We start from the raw sequence: 25,423 nt of genomic DNA, 5'->3' as shown, positions 1-25,423 counted from the left end.
CCACAATCCCAACACAGCTCTGAAATCTTGACGCATGGTTTTGGTCTAGAAGTGATTCACCTCCCTTCTTCTCAGCATCCATTGGCCAGAACCAGTCCTGAGGCCAGGCCAGTTGGAAGAAGGCCGGGAATGTGTCCATCTGTGCCTGGAGATGCTGGCTCCAGGGGAATGGGGTCCCAACATCCCATCTCGCAGGTGCCATAAGCCCTCTCTCCTGTCCCTGACAACCACCGAGACCTACACTGCTAGGGCCCTGGGCCTGACTGATAGCCTGGAGTCATGTCAGCTTCAGGACTGGCTAAGCCATCACTCACTTTCACCTCTCCCTTAAATTCTGGGTGACTTCTTCACCTTCCTGCAAGCTCAATTGCACATTGCAAATGATGTTTCTTATATTTTATGTAACATTCACAGGCATTTCGTTTTAGGGGGTATTATCTATTTCTGCTTTATTGACTATGCCAAAGTCTTTGACTGTGTGGATCACAATAAACTGTGGAAAATTCTGAAAGAGATGGGAATACCAGACCACCTGACCTGCCTCTTGAGAAACCTACATGCAGGTCAGGAAGCAATAGTTAGAACTGGACATGGAACAACAGACTGGTTCCAAATAGGAAAAGGAGTGCGTCAAGGCTGTATATTGTCACCCTGCTTATTTAACTTCTATGCAGAGTACATCATGAGAAACGCTGGGCTGGAAGAAGCACAAGCTGGAATCAAGATTGCCGGGAGAAATGTCAATAACCTCAGATATGCAGATGACACCACCCTTATGGCAGAAAGTGAAGAGGAGCTAAAAAGCCTCTTGATGAAAGTAAAAGAGGAGAGTGAAAAAGTTGGCTTAAAGCTCAACATTCAGAAAATGAAGATCATGGCATCTAGCCCCATCACATTATGGGAAATAGATGGGGAAACAGTGGAAACAGTGTCAGACTTTATTTTTTGGGGCTCCAAAATCACTGCAGATGGTGATTGCAGCCATGAAATTAAAAGACGCTTACTCCTTGGAAGAAAAGTTATGACCAACCTAGATAGCATATTGAAAAGCAGAGACATTACCTTGCCAACAAAGGTCCATCTAGTCAAGGCTATGGTTTTTCCAGTGGTCATGTATGGATGTGAGAGTTGGACTGTGAAGAAGGCTGAGCACCGAAGAATTGATGCTTTTGAACTGTGGTGTTGGAGAAGACTCTTGAGAGTCCCTTGGACTGCAAGGAGATCCAACCAGTCCATTCTGAAGGAGATCAGTCCTGGGTGTTCATTGGAATGACTGATGCTAAAGCTGAAACTCCAATACTTTGGCCACCTTATGCAAAGAGTTGACTCATTGGAAAAGACCCTGATGCTGGGAGGGATTGGGGGCAGGAGGAGAAGGGGACGGCAGAGGATGAGATGGCTGGATGGCATCACCAACTCGATGGACATGAGTTTGAGTGAACTCCGGGAGTTGGTGATGGACAGGGAGGCCTGGAGTGCTGCGATTCATGGGGTCGCAAAGAGTTGGACACGACTGAGTGACTGAACTGAACTGAACTGATTATTATTGAGAAACCTAGACAGCTTATTAAAAAGCAAAGATGTCACTTGGCTGATAAAGGTCCATATAGTCAAAGCTATGGTTTTTCCAGTAGTCATGTACAGATGTGAGAGTTGGACTATAAAGAAGGCTGAGTGCTGAAGAATTGATGCCTTTGAACTGTGGTGCTGGAGAAGACTCTTGAGAGACTCTAGGACTGCAAGGAGATCAAACCAGTCCATCCTAAAGGAAATTAACCCTGAATATTCATCGGAAGGACTGATGCTGAAGCTAAAGTTCTAATATGTTGGCCACCTGGTGCAAAGAGCTGACTCGTTGGAAAAGACCCTGATGCTGGGAAATATTGAGGGTAGGAGGAGAAGGGGATGACAGAGGATGAGATGATCAGATAGCATCACTGACTCAGTGGACATGAACTTGAGCAAACTCCAGGGGAGAGTGGAGAACAGGGAAGCCTGTTATGCTCCAGCCCATGGGGTCGCAAAGAGTCAGACATGACTTAGTGACTAAGCAGCAACAGCAGAAATGAGTATTATCCACACTTTGCAGATGAGGGGAACTGGCTAGAAGACTTTGCTAACTGGCCCCAGGACGCACATGAGCCTTGCTCCTGGTCAGGCCTGTGTGACCTAGGCATTCCAGCTGGCCTTCCTCGGGAGAGGGAGGCTGGGAAGGTGTCTGGCACAGATCAGGTGCAGGCTTCTCAGAGGAGGCAACCTTCGACCGGGCCTGGAAGGGTACAAGGTTGGGGTGCAGGGGTGTGGCCGTGACCCAGACCAGGCAGAAGCCTGAGGGTGTGACAAGGTCAGGACACAGGTGAGCCGCTCCATAAATATTTACTGAATAAATGAATAAATAAATAGCCTATGAGAGGGCTGAGGGGGTGAATAAAGCTGTCAGTAAAGCCTGAGTCAGTCTCTCTCGTGATGGCTTGTGTTTGACCCCGAGTGTTTCTACCTGTTCTTGCCTCATTTCCCAAGCTAAACAAGCCGGGAAGGACTTGTGGGAACGCCAGGGAATGAGTCCCTCTTCCAGTCTTAGCAACTGCAGTTACCTAAAATTGCAAGCCTGTCTGATCTTATTAGCGAAATAAGACTCAAAGGGGGGCCTAAGGTGGAAGTTCAGCCCTGATGTGGAGACGCAGCCTCTTTGTCTGTGTCCGGTCCTGGGTAGAACCCCGGACGCTGCCAGGCTGGCCGAGTGAGAGCCCCACGCCCGCGCCCCAAGCCCGCCCCAGGGAGGAGGAGAAGGCAAACAGAGGGCAGAGCCAAGTTCAGCCTGGACCACACTCAGCGCCTGGCTCCGTCATAAACACCCTCCCTCGTCTTTATTACGAGGCGGGAACTTGAGCCCCAGGGCCTACAGGAAGGGCTCCGTCCAGAAAAGCCCACTGAGGCAGATACCGATGGGAGGCCTAGCAGTGTGGGGCTTAGGTGAGCGGCGAGGGGGTCAGGAGGAACTCGCGGCCAGGAGTCGGGGCTCCGGATCCTGTTCAAGAACCTTGACGTTCATGCAGTGAGAGAGCTGAATAGGTGGAAGCTCGCAGGACCCAACGCAGAGGTCTTATTTGCAGCAGCAAGTTGCTTCTCTAGGGAGTGTTTCAGAAGACAGAAATATTGTGGTCTGCTCGGGTGGCTAGGATGCATCACAGAAACAGCTGTTTATCGATCTCCTCCTGGGGGCCACGCTCAAATCAGTGCTTTCACACCCATTATCTTAGGCACTCCTCGTGAAAGCCTGCAGACAGGTATCATTATCCCCGGTTTTTAGATGAGGGATCGAAGAAGCGCTGGTTAAGTAACTCGCCCCAGGTCACTTAGCTGGTAAGTGTGGCCTGGGGAGCCTCTTCCCCATCAGACTCGGAGAAGGCGGTCTGCTTCAACACCGTTTTTTTTAAGGAGCCGCTGAACACCTGTGCAGTTTTGCCTAAAGCAGAAAAAATAGTGTTCAAGGACTTGAAGGCTTATAAAGCTTAAAAAAAATTTTATTATTTTTTAGTTTTTACAATATTGTGTTGGTTTCTGGCAGACTACAATGGACGTCATTCATATCTCTATATATCTTCCCTCCCTCTAAAGGAAATCAACCCTGAATATTCACGGGAAGGACTGACGCTGAAGCTCCAATATTTTGGCCACCTGATGCCAAGAGCCAGCTCATTGGAAAAGACCCTGATGCTGGGAAAGACTGAGGGCAAAGGAGAAGGGGACGACAGAGGACGAGATGGTTGGAATGCGTCACTGACTCAATGGACATGAATTTGAGCAAACTCTGGGAGACAGTGAAGGACAGGGAAGCCTGACGTGCTGCAGTCCACGGGGCTGCAAAGAGTCGGACACGACTAAGCAACTGAACAACAGCCCTTCCGTCTTAAGCCTCACTCCCTCCTGCTCCATCCCACCACTCTAGGTCATCACAGGGCACCAAACTGGGCTCCTCTGCTATACAGCAATGTGGGAGGGGCTCACGGGAGTCACAGCGCATCTTGGAGGGATTCAGAGTGGAATCCCAGGCTCTCTGGAGGTCTGAATGGATGCAGATGAAGCTGCTCCTGCGGGCGATGGGTGGCTCCGCTACCCCCACGCCAAATGCACTTCTTTTTGTTTCTTCTTTAAACTTTTAATAAGTGAAACCTCCTGAGAGAGCAAACCAAATGTTCTCACCAAAAAATAAAAAAAGGATAGATAAATATGTGAGGTGATCAGTTCAGTTCATTTGCTTAGCCGTGTCCAACTCTGCGACCCCATGGACCGCAGCACTCCAGGCCTCCCTGTCCATCGCCAACTCCTGGAGCTTGCTCAAACTCATGTTCATCGAGTGATGCCATCCAACCATCTCATCCTCTGTCGTCCCCTTCTCCTCCCACCTTCAATCTTTCTTTATGTGAGGTGACAGGCATGTTAATTATCTAGATGGGGGGGAATCCTTTCATGTGAAAGGAACATCCTTTCACGATGTTCGTACATGCTAAGTCGCTTCAGTCATGTCTGATTCTTTGCGACCCCAGGCTCCTCTGTCCGTGGCATTTCTCTGGCAAGAATACTGGAGTAGGTTGCCATACCCTCCTCCAAGGAATCTTCCCGACCCGGGGGTGGAACCCCCATCTCTCAGGTCTCCAGCATTGGCAAGTGGGTTCTTTACCATTTGCGCCACCTGGGAAACCTGTATAAGTGTATCAAAACACCATGATGTACTCTTCAAATATCTCACAATCCTATATGCGAATAACATGTCAAGCTAAAAAATAATTTTTAAAAAATGGAGTACTGTAGATTCACAAGAAGTTGCAAAATTAGTAGAGAGGTCCCAAGAACCCATCGCCTAATTACCCTCATAGTTAATCTTACATTTTGTAGTGAAATATCACATGGAGGAATTTGACGTTGGTGTGGTATTCGAGTATAGTTCTATATCATTAATTATTTTTATTGGAGTGGACATGGAACAACAGACGGGTTCCAAATAGGAAAAGGAGTACGTCAAGGCTGTCTATTGTCACCCTGCTTATTTAACTTCTATGCAGAGTACATCATGAGAAACGCTGGACTGGAAGAAACACAAGCTGGAATCAAGATTGCTGGGAGAAATATCAATAATCTCAGATATGCAGATGACACCACCCTTATGGCAGAAAGTGAAGAGGAGCTAAAGAGCCTCTTGATGAAAGTAAAAGAGGAGAGTGAAAAAGTTGGCTTAAAGCTCAACATTCAGAAAATGAAGATCATGGCATCCAGTCCCATCACTCCATGGGAAATAGATGGAGAAACAGTGGAAACAGTGTCAGACTATTTTTTTGGGCTCCAAAATCACTGCAGATGGTGATTGCAGCCATGAAATTAAAAGACGCTTACTCCTTGGAAGAAAAGTTATGACCAACCTAGATAGCATATTGAAAAGCAGAGACATTACTTTGCTGACTAAGGTCCATCTGGTCAAGGCTATGGTTTTTCCTGTGGTCACGTATGGATGTGAGAGTTGGACTGTGAAGAAGGCTGAGTGCCGAAGAACTGATGCTTTCGAACTGTGGTGTTAGAGAAGACTCTTGAGGGTCCCTTGGGCTACAGGGAGATCCAACCAGTCCATTCTGAAGGAGATCAGCCCTGGGTGTTCTTTGGAAGGAATGATGCTAAAGCTGAAACTCCAGTACTTTGGCCACCTCACGCGAAGAGTGGACTCATTGGAAAAGACTCTGATGCTGGGAGGGATTGGGGGCAGGAGGAGAAGGGGACGACAGAGGATGAGATGGCTGGATGGCATCACCGACTCAATGGACGTGAGTTTGAGTGAACTCCGGGAGATGGTGATGGACAGGGAGGCCTGGCGTGCTGCAATTCATGGGGTCACAAAGAGTCGGACACGACTGAGCGACTGAACTGAGCTGAACTGAACTGAACTGTACAGCAGAGTGAATCAACTGTATGTCTGCATATATCCCCTCTTGTTCGGATTTCCTCCCTATTGAGGTCACCATAGAGCTTTAGGTAGGGTTGCCTGAGCTATCCAATAGGTTCTCGTCAGTTATCTATTTCACGCATAGTATTGTAGTGTGTATGTGTCAACCTCAATGTCCCGATCCATCCTACCCCTTCTTTCCCCCTCGCTACCCAGATATTTGTTCTTATGTCTGTGTCTCTATTTCTGCTTTGTAAATAAGGTCATCTACACTCATGTTTTCAGATTCTACATTTATGTGTTAGTAAACAATATTTATCTTTCTCTTTCTGATTTACAGTTCCATGTCATATTTATCACTGGCTTCCCAAGTGGCCCTAGTGGTAAGGAATCCACCTGCCAGTGGAGGAGACATAAGAGACACGAGCTCCATCCCTGGGTTGGGAAGACCCTCTGGAGGAGGGCATGGTTGCCTGGAGAATCCCATGGACAGAGGAGCCTGGCGGGCTACAGTCTGTGGGGTCGCAAAGAGCCGGACACGACTTGGTGACTGAACAGCGAGGCTAGAGGGGACTGAGGCGTGAGTGAGGAGAGCCCTGGCTGCGGGCAGCTCGGGGTCTGAGGAGGGTGGCTGCCGGCAAACACCTGCATCTCAGTGACTCTCGCAGGATGGAGTGGTCTGGGTCCCTCAAGCTGGACACCAGCAGCTCTGCCCTGGGAGAGTGGCATGCAGTGCGTTGGAACTGTTTTGAAAAACGGGGTTTCTGATTGAGAAGCTAGCTTGAATAATAACATCTAGTACTGTATTCTGAAGGGATAATTGTTTTATATTTATAAAGATTCTTAATTATCTGCAGCAAATGCATTTAGTTCACTTGGTAATTGAATTAAGGAAAATGTCTTTTCCGGCATTGTAAGTCATTGCAATCATTAAAAAAAAAAAAAAAGACAGAATAACTTTAAAGTACTTCCCTACATGACCTAGACAAACTCATTATTACTGAAAGCTGAATAATTCCATTAAGGGCCCTGTCGGCTCTAATATAATGGGAATTCTGGGGATACGAACCAAATTAAAATCACAAGAGCTGATGGAAATTTCCTTTCATTGGTGAGCCTATGTTGACCCCTATATAGAAATGGTCCTTCCCCTGTGGGCTCTGGACATACTTTTTTTTTTCTTACACCTATCACACTGTATTGTGATTATCTCTGGGTTCTCTGTACCTTGTTCATGCCCCAAATGTGTTTGTCTCTTGAGAGCTAGACCACGTCTCGCCTGCGTAGGAATCACGAAAAAGAACCCCAGTGTTCATAGCAGCACTACTTATAACAGCTAGCAAGCAACCTAGATGTCCACTGGCAGAAGAAAGGATAAAGAAGTTTTGGTCCATATAGACAACGGAATCTCACTCAGTCATAAAAAAGGGATGCATTCCAGTCGGTTCTGGTGAGTTGCAGGAACCTAAAGCCTGTTATGCAAAGTGAAGTAAGCAAGAAAGAGAAAAACAAATTTCACATATTAATGCATATATACAGAATCTAGAAAACTAGTGCTGATGAACCTATTTTCAGGGCAGGAAGAGATATGCAGACGTAGAGAACAGACTTTGGACAAAGCAGGGGAAGGAGAGGGTGGGACGGATTGAGAGAGTAGCGTTGACATATATACACTGTCACGAATAAAAGCGATGGCCAGTGGGGATTTGCTGCGTGATGCTGGGAGCCCAGCTCAGTGCTCTGTGACAACCCAGCCAGGCAGGGTGGGGTGGGGGTGTGGGGTGGGCCCCCCTCCCCTCCCTTCCCTTCAGAGGGGGGATTTATGTGTACTTGCGGCTGGTTCACGTTGTTGGATAGCAGAAGCCAGCACAATATTGTAAAGCAATCATCTCCCAATTAAAAATAATAAAAAGAAGTCTAAACCTAACTGTAACACCCAAACTGAGTTGACACCTCTCCCTCCACGCCCGTGAAGTTCTTCAGAAAGCAGCCTCTCAACCTTTTATCTTTGGATGCACACATCTTTTAGTGGACTCCGACAGCCATATGGGGTTGCAAGATCCAAGTCATGGAATGTTGGTGAGGACGCCTTGGCCAGGGGACCCTCAGGCCCCAGGGGACTTGGGCCTTGATGCCGGAGCCTGGGCTTGTCAGGCAGCTTGGGTGGCGGTGGTGGGCAGGGAGTCAAGAGGAGCCCAGACCAACAGGCCCTGAACTTCGAAGAAAATTCAATACCTGTCCAGCTTTTATTGTACCATAAGGTGTCCCTGGTTGCACGGCTACCTCCTGGCCCCCTGCATGCCCAGTGAGCTCTGCTGATGAGGGAGCTGCCGGCTGTACCCCTACACGCCCCCCTGAAGCCATCGGAGGGGCCCGTGTCTGCTCTGGTTCTTTATGGTGGTAAAACCCACTGGGATTTCCCACAGCAGTGGGGCGGGGTGGGGTGGCTCCCTGGATCTTCCAGAGGAGCATGAATTCAGCCAATAATCACCCAAGTGCCATGACCAGATGCTGGATCAGCCTCTGCTGATGCCACAGGGACCCCACCAGATGGGCCACTTCATGCCCGGAGCCTACAGCCAGTGTGGAGATTGATGCTGAACTGGTAAATGACTCCAAAGCAGGGTGAGTGCAGACTGATGTGTTATCCACCAAGCAATAAACCGGGGGCGGGGGGCAGGGATGGAGGCGCGGAGGGCGGGGCAAGCGGGAGGCTGCAGACGGTCGGGCTGCTGCCCACACGCTGGGTGCTTGGCACTGAGCTGGCATCGCTAGTGGCCCCTCCTCTCTCAAAGGGGACCGTCTTCTCCTCCCTGACTCTGGGCTCTTCTCCTCTCCCCCCTTCCTCTCCCCATTACCTTCCCATGCCGACTCCAACACCTGCCCGTGGCTCTGATGTGCCCATGCCGTCAGGGCGCCAAGCTGCCGCCTCTCTCATTTCTTATTTCAAATGCTCGGGTGGAGATTGCGATCCCCATTGTCCAGTCTATGCATTGGCTGTCCCAGGCAGGTCCACCCTGGGGCCATCAGCCAAGGCCTGTGTGGAGCGGACGACCCACCCGCCCGGGACACAGGTGCCCGGCAGGGGATGCCATGCGGGAGAGAGACACGAGGCCTGGGATTGAGTCCTGATCCACCCCTTATCAGGGGTATGGACTTGAGCTGGCCTCTTGCCTCTGCGCCTCAGCTTTATCACTGGAGCCTGGGATGGACTGAGGGCGGTTGCGTCCAACCCCAGGCAGGGTTGGCAGGGGACACGAAGGGGTTTTCTGTACGGATGAGCAAGACGTAAAGGCTGCTGCCGATAGCCAGGGACTCACAGGGCAGTTTCGGATACGTGCTCGCTACCCATTTTTATAGAATTCCACATCCTTTCTGGATCTTGGGATTACAAAACAGCCACTGGGAAATCACGCACCCCATTAACACTGAGACTTTTATGTACTTACAATTCAGCTTAAATTTTTACCAAGAGAGGTTTTCAGAATGTAACATGTGTTAGTCACCGCGTGAATTGCGAAACCAAGGAAATATCTCCAAAGTGCTGGCCTTGACAATGTAATCTGGCAGGGCTTGGGGGGAATAAAAATAACGCTTCTCAGCATTGCCGCCTTGACCGGTAGGGGGGGCACGTGGAGCCCTCCCTGGGCTCCCAGGTAGCTCGCTGGCGTGTGTGCTGGTCCCCTCTCCTCCGCCCTGGCCACGCCCAGCCGTTGTGGGGTGTGTGGGGGGTGGGGAGTGGGGAAGGAAGGAGACGGGGGAGTCAGGGGGCCTGGTTTGAATTCTAGGGGAACCACCCACTGGCCAGGTGACCTTGGGCATTTTCCAGACCCCGTTGTGCACAGAGAGGTTAGGGGACTGCCCACGGGGGCACTGCAGTGATGAGAGGTCCTCACCACTGGCCCCCAGTCTCCCAGGTGGGTCCAAACCCAGAGGCACCGTGCCCCCCGAAACCCTGAGGCAGCCTCTAGGGCTGGAGCCGCGTTTGGGAGGATGGAGGGGGCGGCGCCCGGATGTCCCCCGCAGCTGTATGGCCAGCTTGGTTTTCTAAACACAACAAGCCAGCACTTCCCCACGGAGCTACAAGCCCGCAGGTGGCTGGATGAACATGTGGTTTCTGGATGTGACATGAAAGTGAGCATTTGCAAGCTCTCTGTCTGGGTTCCCTGGGTTTGTTTTTCTTGCTTTTACGGCCCTGAAATATTCCCGATTGTGTTTATGTCGAGGCAGGATGCGTGGAGGCCAAGCGCTGCTGTATCACGATCGGCTCCATCATCCCTCCGAAAAGCACCAGAGGGGTCCTGAGCCAGCCGAGCACAGAGCCCACCGCACAGGCGCCAGGCTTCTGGGCACCTGTCCACTGCCTCACCCCTGCCCATGCCAACTGCATCCTGGCCCCCACCTGGGAGCCCCTGTCCATTGGTGACGTCAGCTTCCCCCGGGCTCCACGTGAATGATTTCTGACCCTTGCTGCAGATGGGGAGTGATGGTGTGTTCAGTTGCTCAGTTGTGTCTGACTCTTTGGGACCCCACGGATTGCAGCCCACCAGGCTCCTCTGTCCATGGAATTCTCCAGGCAAGAATACTGGGGTGGGGAGCCATTTCCTCCTCCCAGGGATCTTCCTCATCCAGGGATCGAACCTGTATCTCCTGCACTGGCAGGCAGGCTCTGGATGGCTCTACTACTGAGCCATCATCAGGAAAGTCTCCCTGGTGGCTCAGACAGTAAAGAATCGGCCTGCAGTGCAGGAGACCCGGGGTTCCATCCCTGGGTTGGGAAGATCCCCTAGAGAAGGAAATAGCTACCCACTCCAGTATTCTTGCTTGAGAAATCTCATGGACGGAGGAGCCTGGTGGGCTACAGTCCAAAGGGTTGCAAAGAGTTGAATGAAACTGGGCAACTAACACTTTCAGGGAGACTGGGGACCTGGATTAATTATTCCTATGCTGCAGGGGACAAAACTGAGGCTTGAAAGCGACTTTCTGTCCATGGTGAGGCTCAAGGTCACACAGCAGGGCAAGATGAAGTTAGGGTTGAAAGCAGCCACTGTTTCTATCCTCTCGTTTCTATTCTGCATTCCCCGCCCCCGCCACGCCCAAGGGTGATGCCTCAGTTTCTCACTGCAGTTCCGAAGCTCCCACAGCCTCCCCCGATGACACCCACTGTGGCCAACAGCTCTCGCCCTTGGCTCTGTCTGGATCTCCCCTTTGGCTTGGATTATATGCCACCTAATGCCCCTGTCCTGATCGCCGGCTCTGCTTTTTAATTGTCTATGTCTTGCCTGCTCCCTGAGACTGTGAACCCCAGAAGGACAGGAGCCATGGGCCAGCTGCCCTGTGCCTGGCCTGGGGTGGCCACATAGCTGACTCTTAACCACGCTTGTTGAATGATGACTTGTTATTATTCCCTGAGGCTGGGTTCCAGCCTGTGTACGGCCACAGGAGGCTAGAACCTCCCCCCAACACACACATACCCCTGCCCCCAAGTCCTTGGCTGGCCAGCATTTCAAATGATATTGTTTCATATTAAATTATTTTAAATTCCATGGACCTGGGTTTCACAATCAAATAATTCGATCTTGTTTACAAATGGAATTTTTACTTTTTGACGGTTTCTAGCTTTGCTGGGCTGGATGGTCAGGAGAGCGTGTCCTCTCGTGCCCTCCTGCCCACCTCTGCTGCCTTCCCTGGGACGCCGTGGAGCCAGGGAATGGTCTTGGGGGGTGGGTGGAGGCCACCCAGCATGGCTGTGGGGGAGGCTGCCCCTCCAGTGGGCACTGGGCACAGAGGCCTCCCCTGCCTTTGACGTTCTGTTGTGAGTAAATCCATAAATTACAGAATAGGAAGGGACCACTGGTACTTGTTATTCCAACCCCGCTTTACAGACTAGGACACTAGGGTTCAAGACCACAGTCCCTGTGGGTGGCTGGGACCCTATCCTTGCTCTTTGGACGCCGTCCTCCAAGGGCTATTGCACATCCTGTCTTCCTCCACCTACACTGATGAAATCTCTCCATGTTGCTTTGAGCTATGGAGACCTAGATGTGGGAAGATGTGACCTTTGATTCCTAGATGCTCATAATCTGGGTGCTGGGGTCAGGGGTGGACAAGGAGACAAAAAGTGGCCGCCCTGAGGCTGGTGGGCCCCCAGACGGAGCAGGGGCAGGTTTGTGAGGGCACAGATGTGGGCTGAGCTGGGTGGTTGCCGGCCACCCCTCCTTAGGAGATGGTTGGACTCAGCATCTGAGTATGTTGACCAACGTGCGAAACTTTAGTCTCCCAGAGAGTCCCCGTCACCCTGGAGGCTGCCTCCTTGCCCCACAGCGCCGTCACCACTGGACACAGATTGGCAGCCTCTCCTCCAGAACTTTGTCTAAGCAAGTGACGGTCCCGGGGTGGGGGACGTGCTTCCTTGCTTTGTGGCCACTTGCGAGGGTGACCTGGGGTTGGCCCCAGCAGCAGCCCTGCTGGGCTTGGCTCAGAACGGTATCTGGCTGTTTCCAGAAGTTGCCGGCTCTCTGAGTTCGGAGCTGAACCTCCGAGGACACGCCTGTGTGGGCCGCCCCCACGGGGCCACGGTGCTCGCGTCTCCGCCAGCTCTAGGGGTTGCAGAGGGCTCCTCAGGAAGGGCCTAGAGGAGGCTGGTTGACAACGTCCCAGCTAACTTCTCAGTGCAAAGGCAGGCACTTCATGCTGTGAAGCTCCTGGGAGACCGCGCAGGGCGGGCCCGACAGGCACTGTGGCTCCAGCCCATGCTGCTAGGGCCCCGACGTGCCCTGGAATCCTGGAGTCCACTCCCCACCTCTGTCTCGTCACTGTGACCTTCGTGGTCCTCACACATCTCATAGGGCTGACCCCATCTGGGCACCTGGGATCAGACTGCAAACTACGTGGACAGTGGGGATGCCCCAGGCCGGCAGGGGGACGCCTCGGGCCGGCAGAAATGTACATCCAGCCAAGCTGAATGAGCGTCCACACTTTGGGCCAGAATCGACGTTCCTAGGCCTCTAACTTCTGGATATCCTGGTGTCAGTAACCATTCAGAACGTCACACCGGCACCTAAAGCCTCCTGAGAGAGAGGGAGGTGCGTCTACCTGTGTGTGTTGGGACAAACAGGTCTCCAAAATAAACAAGGTGAAAAAAAGCAAGACGCCAAACAAAGTGGGATCCATTTTCAAGTTTGAAAAAAAGATAGAGGGTTTTCCTTACTAGCCCAGTGGTTAAGAATCAGGCTGCCAATGCCGGAGACGTGAGTTCGATCCCTGACCCGGGAGGATCCCACCTGCCCGTGCGCCTCAACTACTGAGCCTGTGCTCTGGAGCCCAGGAACCACAACTACTGAGCCCACAAGTCGCAACACTGAAGCCCGAGCGCCCCGGAGCCGGTGCTCTGAAACAAGAGGAGCCCCCACGGCGGGCAGCTGTGCATCGCAATGAAGAGTGGCCACCCCTCATCACAACCAGAGAGAGCATGCAGGCAGCAGCGAAGACCCGGCAGAGCCAAAACGCAAACAAGTTGTTTAAAGAGTTACTTTAAGAGAAGATAACTAAACAGATGGAGGTATGTGCTCTGGATGTACCCTGGTGGCAGGCACATGGACACAGGCCACTGAGCACCCAGCTCCCAGGCCCTACAGGTTGTTAACTCACTGAGTCCTTGGAAGACCCCAGGAGGTGGGTACTGCCATCCCACCCACTTTGCAGATAAAGAAACTGAGGCTTGGGAGGCGAGGAGTTGAACCCCTGACCAGCGTGCGGCTGGGGAGGGTGGCTGGAGAGGGGCGCTCAGGGCTTCCAGCTTTCCGTGTTCACCTTTGTGTCCTCCGAGTTTTCATCCCAGCTGAGTGTGTGACTCTATTTGAGAAAACATCAAGGGGTATCCTGGATAGAGGTAGGAAGCCTTTAATTCCTTTACTGTGTTTTTCTGTATTAAACAGGAAAACAGTCATGTCATCTTAAGAACTCACCTTTTGCCCAAAAGAGAATAACTCTCTAGGAGCAGGCATAGAGGACAGATGGACCCCGTGGGGAGGAGCTGGGAGGCTGGGATTGACACGTACACACTATTGACACTATGCATAAAAAGGGCTTCTATTCTATAGGTTTGGGGCTTTTATACTATGCATAAAATAGGCGTAATAGCTCAGTTGATAAAGAATCTGCCTGCAAAGCAGGAGACCCTGGTTCGATTCCTGAGTCAGGACGATCCGCTAGAGAAGAGATAGGCTACCCACTCCAGTATTCTTGGGCTACCCTTGTGGCTCAGCTGGTAAAGAATCCTCCTGCAATGCAGGAGACCTGGCTTTGATCCCTAGATTGGGAAGATCCTCTGGAGAAGGGAAAGGCTACCCATTCCAGTATTCTGGCCTAGAGAATTCCATGGACTGTATAGTCCATGGGGTTGCAAAGAGTCGGACGTGACTGAGCAACTTTTACTTCACTATAAGATAACTAATGAGAACTTACTGGATGGAGCAGGGAGTTCTATTTAGTGCTCTGTGGTGACTTGAATAGTGACAACAAAGGGGGTGTATATATATATATGTACATAGTTGATTCCTTGTGGCTCACCGGTAAAGAATCCTCCTGCCAATGCGGGAGACCCAGGTTTGAACCTTGGGTTGGGAAGATCCCTTGGCGAAGGAAACAGCAACCCACTCCAGTGTTCTTGCCTGGAGAATCCCACGGACAGAGGAGCCTGGCGGGCCACAGCCCATGGGGTCACAAAAGAGTCAGACAGAACTTAGCAACTAAACAGCAACAGCTGATTCACTTTACTGTACAGCAGAGACTAACAGTATTGTAAATCAGCTATATGCCAATAACAATTTTTCATAGAGAAGAAAATTAAAAAGAAAAAGCTAGGACTGCAGCAAGTGATCCCCAGTCCTGGCGAGGGGGGTGTCCCTGGGCATTTGCTTATGGAAATCAGCTGTTTCCCATGATTTCCAGAATGTGGGATGTGAGAGACTCCTGCCTGACTTCTAGTCCAAAGCGGGCAAGGGGAGGGGGTTGGTGGTGAGGGAAGGGGTAGCCTTGCTCTAGGAGTCACAGGGGGTCCACCTGGCGCCCATGCCGGGCCCCCGGGGGGCTGCCCCACCACCCTGAGCTGGAGCTGGGAAAGATGAAGCCGGGTATTTCTTGCCATCGTCGCTTGATAACCAAGATCAAACCTGCCCAGGAACTATACTTAGTCCAGGACAGGATTCCACGGCCACCTGGCCCCCAAGCAGGGGGCCCTAAGCTGCCCATCTTGCCTCATCCAGCCTCTGAATCCAGCTCACACTTGACTCGCATGGCCATTGAGAGGGTGATGTTGCCATTGGTGACCACAGGTGTCCTGGCAGCCTGAACAGAAAGGCTACTTCAGGCTCCAACAAGGCCCAGGTTTCCAGGGGCGACAGAGGAGCCTCGGCCTGGCAGGCATCCAGCTCTGCCCCGACCAGCTCAGCGAGCTCTCTAGAAGCTCCCCTCCCGCAGGCCTCAGTTTCCCCACCTGTCAAACCATGGGAATGGCTTAGATGGCCTCGGGCCTTCAAGATGGTGGCAGACATCAGCCCCTGGCCTTGCTCCTGCTTCAGGTGAGAGGATGAACTGGGGGGCCTCTGGGATGCTGGTCCAGTCTCCATGGAGACCAGCTCACTTTCTTTCCTGGGCCAGCGTCCGTATGGTTACCTCGGAAAACAGTGGGCTCTGGCCATATGCCTCCTGCTGGTGGCTGACCTTGATTGTTAGAGCTCTGGAACACCAGAGATGGAGGTACCCCAAAAGATGAAGGGCCTCCCCTCATAGATGATAAAACCAGGCTGGAGAGGAGCTATGAGGCAGCCCCCAAGTGCTGGCCTGAGGCCCCCACCCCCTGAGGCTGAGCAGCAAGACTGCCCCACCCCCATCAGCAGCTTCCTTCATTCTCCATGTCTGCCCACCTGCACAGAGAGTCTCCTGCCTCTATATGGGCCTCCCTGCAAACCCAGGCTCCATGTCCTGAGCCTGGCCTCTTACGCCCAGTGACTGAGGTAGGGGGGCAAGATTCCCTCCGAAGTGTCTGCGAGGCTGTTTCTGCTTTGTATGTAGATTCATTTGCGTTCCTTTTTTTTCGTTCCACATATACCCACTCCAGGATTCTCGCCTGGAGAATTCCATGGATGGAGGAGCCTGGCGGGCCACAGTCCACCCGGTCGCAAAGAGCTGGACATGACTGAGCGATGAACACTTTCACTTTCACAAGCAATATCAGATAATACTTCTCTGACTTCACTTAGTATGATAAACTCTAAGTCTATCCATGTTGCTGCACATGGCAACCTTCTCTTCTTTTTCTAATGGCTGAATAACACTCTATCACGTGTAGGTACCACATCTTCTTCACCCATTCATCTGTTTATTGATGAGCTGGGTAAAGGTTGGACCACACAAGAGCCACTTCAAAGCTAAAATAGGCGGTCAGATCAACAAAACCAAATGAAAGGGACTATCAACCCAGAGATCGATAGGTTGACTATCAACCCAACAGTCATAAAGCCACAAAAGATGGGTTTGGCTGCACAGGGCAGGTCTGCACATCAGTGGGTCCCCCTGGGAGTGCCTCTCACAATCCCTGGGCTCCGGGGTGGGGGAGGTGGAACACTCTGGGTTGGAGGGGAGGCCCCACTGCTCCTCTCCTTTCTTCCCCCGTCTCTTGTCCCTTTCCTGCATCTCTGGTGCTGGCCAGGTCCTCCACTGGGCCTTTGCACATACTGATGTCAGAACCGTCCTGCACAGCCTCAAACGCAGCTTTGTCTTCAGCAGCACTTCCCTGGCCATTTGATTGATGCAGACATGATCCCTCCCCGCTGCATGCCCTGCCCTGCTGGGCCCTCTCCCACTCGGGAGTCAGCACCACCGTAAGAGACTTGGTGGCGAGGGCAGGTGTCTGGCCACATCTGGTGGGCACAGAGCTCCCCTGCCCAGTGTCCCCCATTCAGGGGCCACCAGAGACTCATGGAGCCCGAAACAGACCTGAGTGGAAAGAGCCAGGCACAGACCAGTCCCACCAGATCCATGTCCCCCGTCCCGCCCCAGGTCTATTACTTGCCCCAAGAGTAAATTTCCTAATTTTCACTTGCTGCCTACAGAAAGGCTAGAAATGTTGAAGTGTGTGTGAAACCAATCTGCCAACTAAAATACACGGAGCAGGTGTGTGTACGTGTGCATGAGTGTGTGTGTGTGTGTGTGCACGTGTGCATAGGTGTGTGTGTGCACAAATGCACGTATACCTGCTTGTGTGTACAGAGGACACAGGGGCAGCCTGTCCTGGCCATGTGATGGTGACGATCACTGAGGCAGCAGGAGAGCCCGCTGAGGCTGGAGCAGGGAGGCTGCGGTTCTGCCCCTGGGCAGCTGTCAGAAGCAGTCAGAAGAAAACGGACTCAGCTCTCCCAGGGCTCCGGGAGGGGAATGCAGGAGGCCAGGGAACAGCTCTCCTCCGTGTTGCCCGGGGCCCTTCCTCCTGGAAGACAGGAGCTCAGGGTCCCTTCCTCGGTGGAAGGATGCTGGCCGTGGACCCCAGGGGCTGCTCATCAGGCAGAGTGTCATGGTCTTCCAATGCTAGGAGAGCCGGCCTAACCCCAGCTCTGCTCTTGCTGTGTGACCCGTAGTTATGCGAACACCCTCTCTGGGCCCTGCATGCTCCACCTGCAACATAGGGGCAAGGTGGGAGAAAAGCAGCACCCACACCCCCAAACTGCCGTCAGGGCTGGCACCAGGGCACCGAGCACACAGTGGATTGTCTGCAGAGGCTGGCATGGGTGGTACAGACCCCTTGTCTGTCCCCCATGCCTTGGGGTCCCACGGGGGCAGCATGACTCCATCCAGGCTCTGAGGATCCTGTGCTGGACCGCATGGGCTCACATCTGCTGTGGGGACCCAGGAATTGGCTGGAAGAGAAGCCTGGAGCTGGGCTGGCAGCAGGAGAAGGATTTTGCTGGGAGGGTGATCTGGCGGCAGGCATCCTGGGCAGGACCACAGGTGTGGCAGGAAGGCCCAGGGATGAAAGTGGCCGGTGCGTGGGTACCTTGAGCCCAGCCCTTGCCTCCGGCACGACTTCCCTGGATTGGCACTGTGACCCAAGGAGGTGGGTGCGGTCAACTCCACTATGAGAGGAAGCCCAGTGAAGGGCGGTGACACCCCCAATGCCCGGGTGCTAGGAGGTGGTGGCCTGAGTGTCAGCAGGATGCTCTGACTCCGAGGTTGGAATCCGGGAAGCAAAGCAGGTGGGGACTGTGGGCACCCTGGCCTGCCTCCAGCTCCTCCATCCCACGCCCGCAGCTCTGAAAACAGGGATCTATGAACTCTGAGATGCAGCCCATTGGGATGAGGGCATCACTCTGGCAGGTGGCAGCCATCGCTGGGAAGGAAACGGGGTAACAAACGTCAGAATTCCCGATGCGGTTAGAAAAATCCTCTTCTGGGGAAGCGTTTTGGTTCTGTGTGTACAAAGAGCTCACCCCTTATTTCACAGGAAGCCGCTGTGAGTGTCCTGGGATGAGACTGGCCATCTCCTTTCTCACCCCAGCCACCGTCAGCAAGCCCTGGAAGCCACTGCGTTGGGCCTTTCTCGGCTCCTCAGGGGCCTCCGGGCTTTTGTTCTCTGAACAAGAACGCCGGTGCCGGGCACAGGACAGGAGCCAGGCTGCGCTGGAGGGTTTCCGTGCTGCGGCCCTACCCGCATGCTGGTGCGCTGGCTGGGCAAGGTGGTGGTGCCCCTGTGTGAGGTCTGAGTGCTCAGGGTGTTGAGGTTTGGCTGCGGCTGAATGAGGGGGACCCCAAGGCTCTGGTACGGGCCATGCTGTCCTCTCTTCGTGAGTCCCACGGAGTCCCTCACCTGCGGGCCAGAGGTGCCCCGAGGTCCCCAAACCCTAGGCCCCAAAGCTGTTCCACCAGGGCGCTCTCTGCTCTGAGAGGCGCTGAACCCTGTGTAATCCCAGGGGATGGGCAGAGAGAAACCTCCTGCTCCGGGGCCCTGTGGTTGATGAGCAGAGGGCCTCGGGGAGCAGGTGGATGTCCAGATGATGTGGAGATGGGGGAGGGGGGTCAGGGGCCAGGAAATGCCAAGCTGGCCTGTGGGGAAGAAGCCAGCAGTGGGCACCTGGAGGGCGGCCACGGGGTGATCAGATTTGTTTTCCAATCAGGTCACTGACTCTGGCTGGAGGGGGGAGCTGGCCCCGTGTACCTGACTCTTTGCTAATGATTCTCCTCCAACCAGAGGAAGGCCAGACTTGTGTTGGAAGCCTGGGATGTGAGCGAAAACCCCAGTGCATCCAGTTTCAAGGGAAGCTGTCTCCCCTCCTTTGGGCATTGCCAGACACTGCCACTCCTTTTGTTTATTATATCCATCAAGTTCTAAGGTCTCCCAGACTGGAGGCCATTTTTCTAAATATCTTTGACTATTCCGATGTTCAGAACATGTGGGCTGGCTGTTTTGATCTTAGAGGGTGCTGGGGGCCAACTTCCCCAAGGAAGGCTGGGGAGAACCTTCAGATGCCAGCCCTGCAGGGGGTTCCTTCCCTTCCTGGTCTCAGGCCTCCTGTTTGGGTAATTCTAAGTCCCTGGAAGGTGGCTCAGTGGTAAAGAACCTGCCTGCAATGCAGGAGATGCAGGCTCAATCCCTGGGTCGGGAAGATACCCTGGAGGAGGGCATGGCAACCCACTACAGTATTTTTGCCTGGAGAATCCCATGGACAGAGGAGCCTGGCGGGCTACAGTCCATAGGGTCACAAAGAGTTGGACACGGCTGAGCAACTGAACACACACACATAGGCCCCTGGAGACCTTCAGTTGTAATAAACAAGCACAAAGCAAGCTGGCTTTCCCACATGAGGCCACACGCTCCTTCTGCCCTCCTGGTTTTCCTGTTTGCTACACTGCCTGGGCCAGGTGCCACAGAAGGGGCCTTTGTTTTCCTTCTGTGAACTAAACAAATAGAACAAAACAAAAACAGAATAAAAAAAAAAACCCCAACACGCTCACACACACATGATGCCGCCACAACACGCTCACACACACATGATGCCGCCCCAACACGCACACACACACATGATGCCACCACAACACGCTCACACACACATGATGCTGCCCCAACACGCTCACACACACATGATGCCGCCACAACACGCTCACACACACATGATGCTGCCCCAACACGCTCACACACACATGATGCCACAACACGCTCACACACACATGATGCTGCCACAACACGCTCACACACACATGATGCCACCGTGTCCACAGTCAGGACGGGGGCTGGAAGCACTGTCACCTGGCTTCACGGGACGTGAACAGACAGACGGCCGTGCTGGTCAGGCTGGGCCTCTCCAGGTGCCAGGGGAGCCCAGGGGTTTCTCGCATCCCAGGTCTTGGTCCATATTTTGGTCACTCGTTTCTGTGAAAATGACCAACGGACCCCCAACAAGGCTGCTGAGGGGGCCACCGGAGAGTTTTTAAAGGAGAGAAAACATCATAAAATGGAGGAGGAGGGTCCTCCAGATGGGACCAAAACGGGGATACAGGGGCAGCACGGTACGAGGTGCCCAGGCTTGCCATGTGGGTCTGTTCTGCACGCCCGGGGCACCTCCTGCACCCCCACTGTACACCTGACCCTCTGACTGCCTTCCATCACACCCTCACACACATAAGGGGTCCGAGCCGCGTTGGCATAGGTATGAACAAACGTTTCGGCCTGGTACTCCAGTAAGCCCCCACCTGCGGAACAGCAGGGCCCCTCATACTGCAGTGTGACTAGCTGCATCTCAACCCGTCTCCCGGGTTTCCAAGAGACAACAAAAACACATTTTCCCCTTTCCTGTCCAATTTAAAGGTTGTTCCTAAAAAGCAATAGTCAACTTACTTTTGGTTTTTTGAAACAGAAAATTATTTACCAAGAACACACGGCTTATTTGTTTTACTCTAAGCTACTCCTTTATTGAAACAACATCACTGGAAAAGCCATTTCAGTACAAATGGAAGATGAATTGAAAAATGGATTTTTCCCTTTTTTTAACCATCACTGGGGTTACTGATTTAAGGGCAGTTGTAGTTCAAACAAAGCCAAGGTCACTCAGTTTGTTATGTAATAGTGAAATAGTGCTGTTTTGTACAAAACAAAACCAGATATTCTTTCAGTTAAAAAAAAAATGGTGATTTTGTCTGTGCAACTTTTGTCTCAAGTAGAAGATGATTCTAATTTTATCTGTGTTCAATAAACAGATTTTTTAAAAAAATCATGAGGCTGGACCTGTTTACTTTTCCTTACAGTTCTCTGAGCAGCTGAAGAAAGTATAATCACCTTGAATCTAATGTTTTCTGAGTACACCACAATAGCTAGGTCCCTTAGACCCATCTGGAACGAAATTAATTACATCTATGTGTTAGTTTAATAGGAAACAGTTTTATTTTCACTTGTATTTTCCTCCGGGATTTTAGGGGAAAAAAGAAAAAAAAGAAAAAAACCCAGGATATCAGGAAAAGGCTTTGGTTCCTCACGGCCCATTTTCTCTTTAGGCTTTTCTTGCTTTCCAGCTTCTGTTTTTTAAATTTTTTACTGTTTTTTTTTTTCTTTTGGTTGAAAAATATACAAAACGGGTATTTTAAATATCAAATAATTATAGAATTTGAACATGACAAAATTTGAGAGCCACTGTACATTTTGACAAAAAATATTATTAAAAATTACCGTCTGCTTTCACTCCATTTACATTCAAACGCCATCCTTTTCATTTCTTATCTTCTGATCTGTTCAACCTGCCATTTGTTATTCAGAGAATATTTGGGGGAAAAGTAAACAACCGATCTGTAAAATTTCTACGGAAGCACGATTGCTTAGTCCATATTAGTTTTAAACACCGTGTCGTGCTTGAAATGGCAAGTGTCGCTCGTGGGCACCGCAAGGCGGCTGCCTGGACTCAGGGTCGCGGCTCTTGGCGCGGCGCGGCAGGGCCACCGACGACCTTGCCCTCGTCCCGAGGCCCGGCTCCGCCCGCAGCCCCCGGGCGCACTCCCGCTGTCCCCCGGCCCGGTGCCGCGCAGCCTTCGGGTCTTTACAGAGGCGAACCGAGGCGCGGGAGAGACCCCCGCGGGGACGAGATGAAGGTGCGCGGCCTGCGTTTCGGCTCCAGCCGCGGGTCCCACCTGCTTTGCCCGGCCCCCGTGCGCCCCAGAGCCGCCGCCGCCACCGAAGCGCACGGCCAAGGCCAGCTGTCGGGACACCCCGAGCTCGTTTGGCTTTCCACTAGGCTTTTTATCTGCCTCCCCCATCCCGACTGGTTCGGATTTGCAACCTCACAGGTGTAGGAACTGGGCTGGGCCGGGCTGTTGGTTTTTCGGGGACCCCCCCAGGGTACCCCACCTCCACCCCCCAGCAATGACCCCTGTGAGCGCAAGGCTGGGCCCAGGGCCACGGGCAGGGAGCGATCTAGGAGGCCGGGGCTCCGAGCTCGCACTCCGCCGCCGCAGGCAGTGGCTCGACCTTCGCCTAGCGCGGCGCCCCGGAGCTGTTCCGGGCGCACCGCCTCCGTCAAGTCGGGCAGGCTGGAGGAGGAGACCCCAGAACCTGTGGGCACAGGGCAGGAGCCCGCGGGCGCCATCGGAAGCAGGCGCGGGAGGGCAGCGCGGCGCAGACACTTGCTCTCGGCCCCCCGCGACCCTTGGAGGCTGGGACGCCCAGCCCTCCGGGGAGGGCGCGACCACCCACGCCGCCGCGGCCGTGTGAACCTGGCCGTGACCTAGGCCTGGGGGCCCTGCGGGTCGGGGCGGGGGGGCTCTGCTTGGCCACCATTTGCCAGCCTCGCATCACCATCCCGAGAGACCTGTCCTCAGTCGGGAGACCCCCAAATCGACCTGCTCCGACCGGGCCCAGCCGACCCCCAACGCCCGGAAACCCCAGGCCAGCCTGGGCGGCTGGGCCCCGCGGGCGCCAGGCACCGGAGGGGGAGGGCCCCGAGGGCCTGGGGCGCCGTTCCAAAGGCCAGAAAATGGAAACTGTGCGAAAAGAATCTCCAAATCCGGCCGGGCCCAAAGCCCACCGGCTTACATAAAGCCCCAGGAGCCCGCCCGCCCGCCCGCGGCCTCCCCTCCCGGGGGTGAACAATCGGCCGGCCCCTGGCCAGGCCGTCCTGGGGTTGGCACCACCACCGACCCCCTGACCAAGGGCCTGGCGTGACCCCGGGGAGGAGAAGGGGGTCTCGGCCTCTTCCCACCGGCTGCCCCGAGAAACATTTAACTGGCCTTTAATCACATTAGCAGCCGGCCCCAATTAAGGCCGCGGGCGGGGGAGGCAGGGGAAACCGCCGGCCGTGTCACTTGAGGATAAAGGTCCTTTATGCCCCAGGCCTGGCCTGGGGCGACGCGGCGGGCCGCCGTCCCCAGCCTTTGATTGCCGGCGCCTGGGCCTCGCCGCCGCCGCCATCTCTTTGCCCCTTCAAACTACCCCCGCCCCCGGCCCCCCTCCCCTGTCCCCACTGTGCCATCGCCCTCGGGTGACCTGGTGGCCGGGCAGGACAGCGACCCAGGCCCGGACTCGAGCCCGCGCCCCCACGCCAGCCGGGACGGGGCCCCCTCGGGCCTGGGCCTGCGCCTGCGCGCTGGGAGCGCTCGAAGGGGCGGCTGCGGGGCTCACCGAGAGCCCCCGGGACGCGCCGCCTGCCCGCCGACGCCCAGCGCCCGGCCGGGACCCTGGTAAGGCCGCTGCGCACCAAGTGGTTCGGAGGGAGGGTGACCCTCGTCGTGGGCGGCCCGGGAAGGTCACCCGCGGGCTTTCTGGGCTCTGTCTGGCCTCCTGGGCTCGCGGTGAGCCCCGCCGGGCCCTCCGGCCGGGCCCAGGACCAGTCGGGAGCCAGGCTGGCTGGTCTCCGGGGTCCCAGGCTCCGGCGGCGGCGTCGGGCCTCTGGCGCACGGGGAACACCAGGCCGGGCGGTGGGGCCGGCCCGCGGCCTTCTGTCCTGGCTCGCCGGCCCAGCGCGGCGGAAAGCGCGCGCTCGAGGGCCGAGGGTCCCCGCGCGGTGCTTACCTTGCTCGGGTGCCCGGGCCGCGCTCCCCTCGCTCCTCCTCGAGGGTCGCCCGGGGCGCGCTCTGGACGGGCCGGGGTCGCGCGAGGACAGCGGCCGCCCGCGCCGCCGGAATGCCTGCCGAGGCCGCCGCCGCCGCCGCCGCCGGCCGCGACGCCCGGGGGGCCGCCGGGGACCCCCGCCCGCCCCACGGCGGCAGCTGCAGCCCGGAGCCGCGTGACCCCGGCCCCGACCTCGCCGCGCTCGGCTGTTTGTCTCGCACAAAAGAGAACACTCATATTTTTCTTTCCCCGGCACCGATTTAACACCCGCCCCATCTCCCCTCCCCCGAATTACCCCCCACCTCCCACACGCTTCGCTGAGAACCGCTTTCTCTCCGCACACCCACTTTGTCTCGCCTTTCTCCACTCTTGAATTCCGTCGTTGTAGTCGAGGATGTCAGCATAGCTTAGAAAGTTTCATAGAAAGTCAGAAAGCAATTAGAGAGGCCCTATTATTGGAGTTTCGCTGGTGCCATGGAGTCTTTTAAAGGACAGCCCGAAGCACCGAACACAATCCCATTAAGCCGCCCAGACTCCCACAGTCCTCAATAGGGGTGCTCAATACTTCCACAGACTTTCGCGGCTCATGGGGGAACCGCGGGGTTTCAGTCTCCAGTCCCGCAGCCCACTCAACAACAGCGCGGCCTTGAACCTCGCATTCCTTCCTTTCTCATCAGAATTTCCATTGGGAAAATGGCTTGCAGGGCCGGAGTGGACATTAATTAAAGTCTGCCAAGCGGGCCGAGGTCTCTGCTTGACAAGGGCTATGAAAACCTCAAGCAGTTTCATAAGTAACTCCCCATCCTGTTTATTTGAAGTTTTTCTTTTTCTGAGTTTTAAAAGTTTTTTTTTTTTCTTTTCCCCAGCCACTTTCTACAAATGTGAGCGCGATTGAAATCAACTTTTACCTCTGTCCGGTTTCAAATCGATCAGCTGATGTTTGGAAAATGGGTCAAAGAAATTATGCTTTGCTGAGATAAAGACCACGTATGACCAAAGTTTCAGCTTAATTGAATTTTAGTGCCAAATTATAACTCACTGAATAACTGGACTTGGGCGCAGGAGGGGTGAAGGAGAAGGCAGTGAAGGACAGGCAATTCTAATGGAAATCCAGCCACCCTGGACGGGGGTCCTGTGGCCGCATGGGTACAATAAGAACTGCAGCTTGATTCCAAGGGAGTGAGGTTTATCACACTGTGGCTTTCATGTGGGAAAACGGGGTTGGCCTCTCTTGGTTCTGTGGGTTTGGGTTGATGTTTCTGGGTATTATTTCATGTAGCAGGCAGCTCTTCTATAGAGCATAGCTTCTCTTTTGTTGTTGTTGAGACTAATTTCTGTTCTTGCCAATAAAAATTAATCTCTTCCTTTAGAAGTCAGTGTGTAAAGAAAGCAGGTGTTTTGAAGAGAGA

At 53.9% G+C, this 25,423-nt stretch overlaps 1 long non-coding RNA gene across 1 annotated transcript in view; it reads right to left on the bottom strand.

Moving 5' to 3' along the window:
* LOC138095515 (uncharacterized) overlaps positions 1–24,058 on the bottom strand; it is a 38,762-nt gene extending 14,704 nt beyond the window's left edge. The window contains exon 1 of the long non-coding RNA XR_011146312.1: positions 23,976–24,058. This is a non-coding gene — a long non-coding RNA (uncharacterized lncRNA). The remainder of the gene's footprint in view (positions 1–23,975) is intronic.
* Positions 24,059–25,423: the final 1,365 nt, after the last annotated feature.

The sequence above is a fragment of the Capricornis sumatraensis genome, chromosome 19 (genome assembly GCF_032405125.1).
Source record: "Capricornis sumatraensis isolate serow.1 chromosome 19, serow.2, whole genome shotgun sequence".
Classification (NCBI taxonomy): domain Eukaryota; kingdom Metazoa; phylum Chordata; class Mammalia; order Artiodactyla; family Bovidae; genus Capricornis; species Capricornis sumatraensis.
Note: the sequence above shows the minus strand (reverse complement) of the source record. Positions and strands in the feature narration are given on the sequence as shown.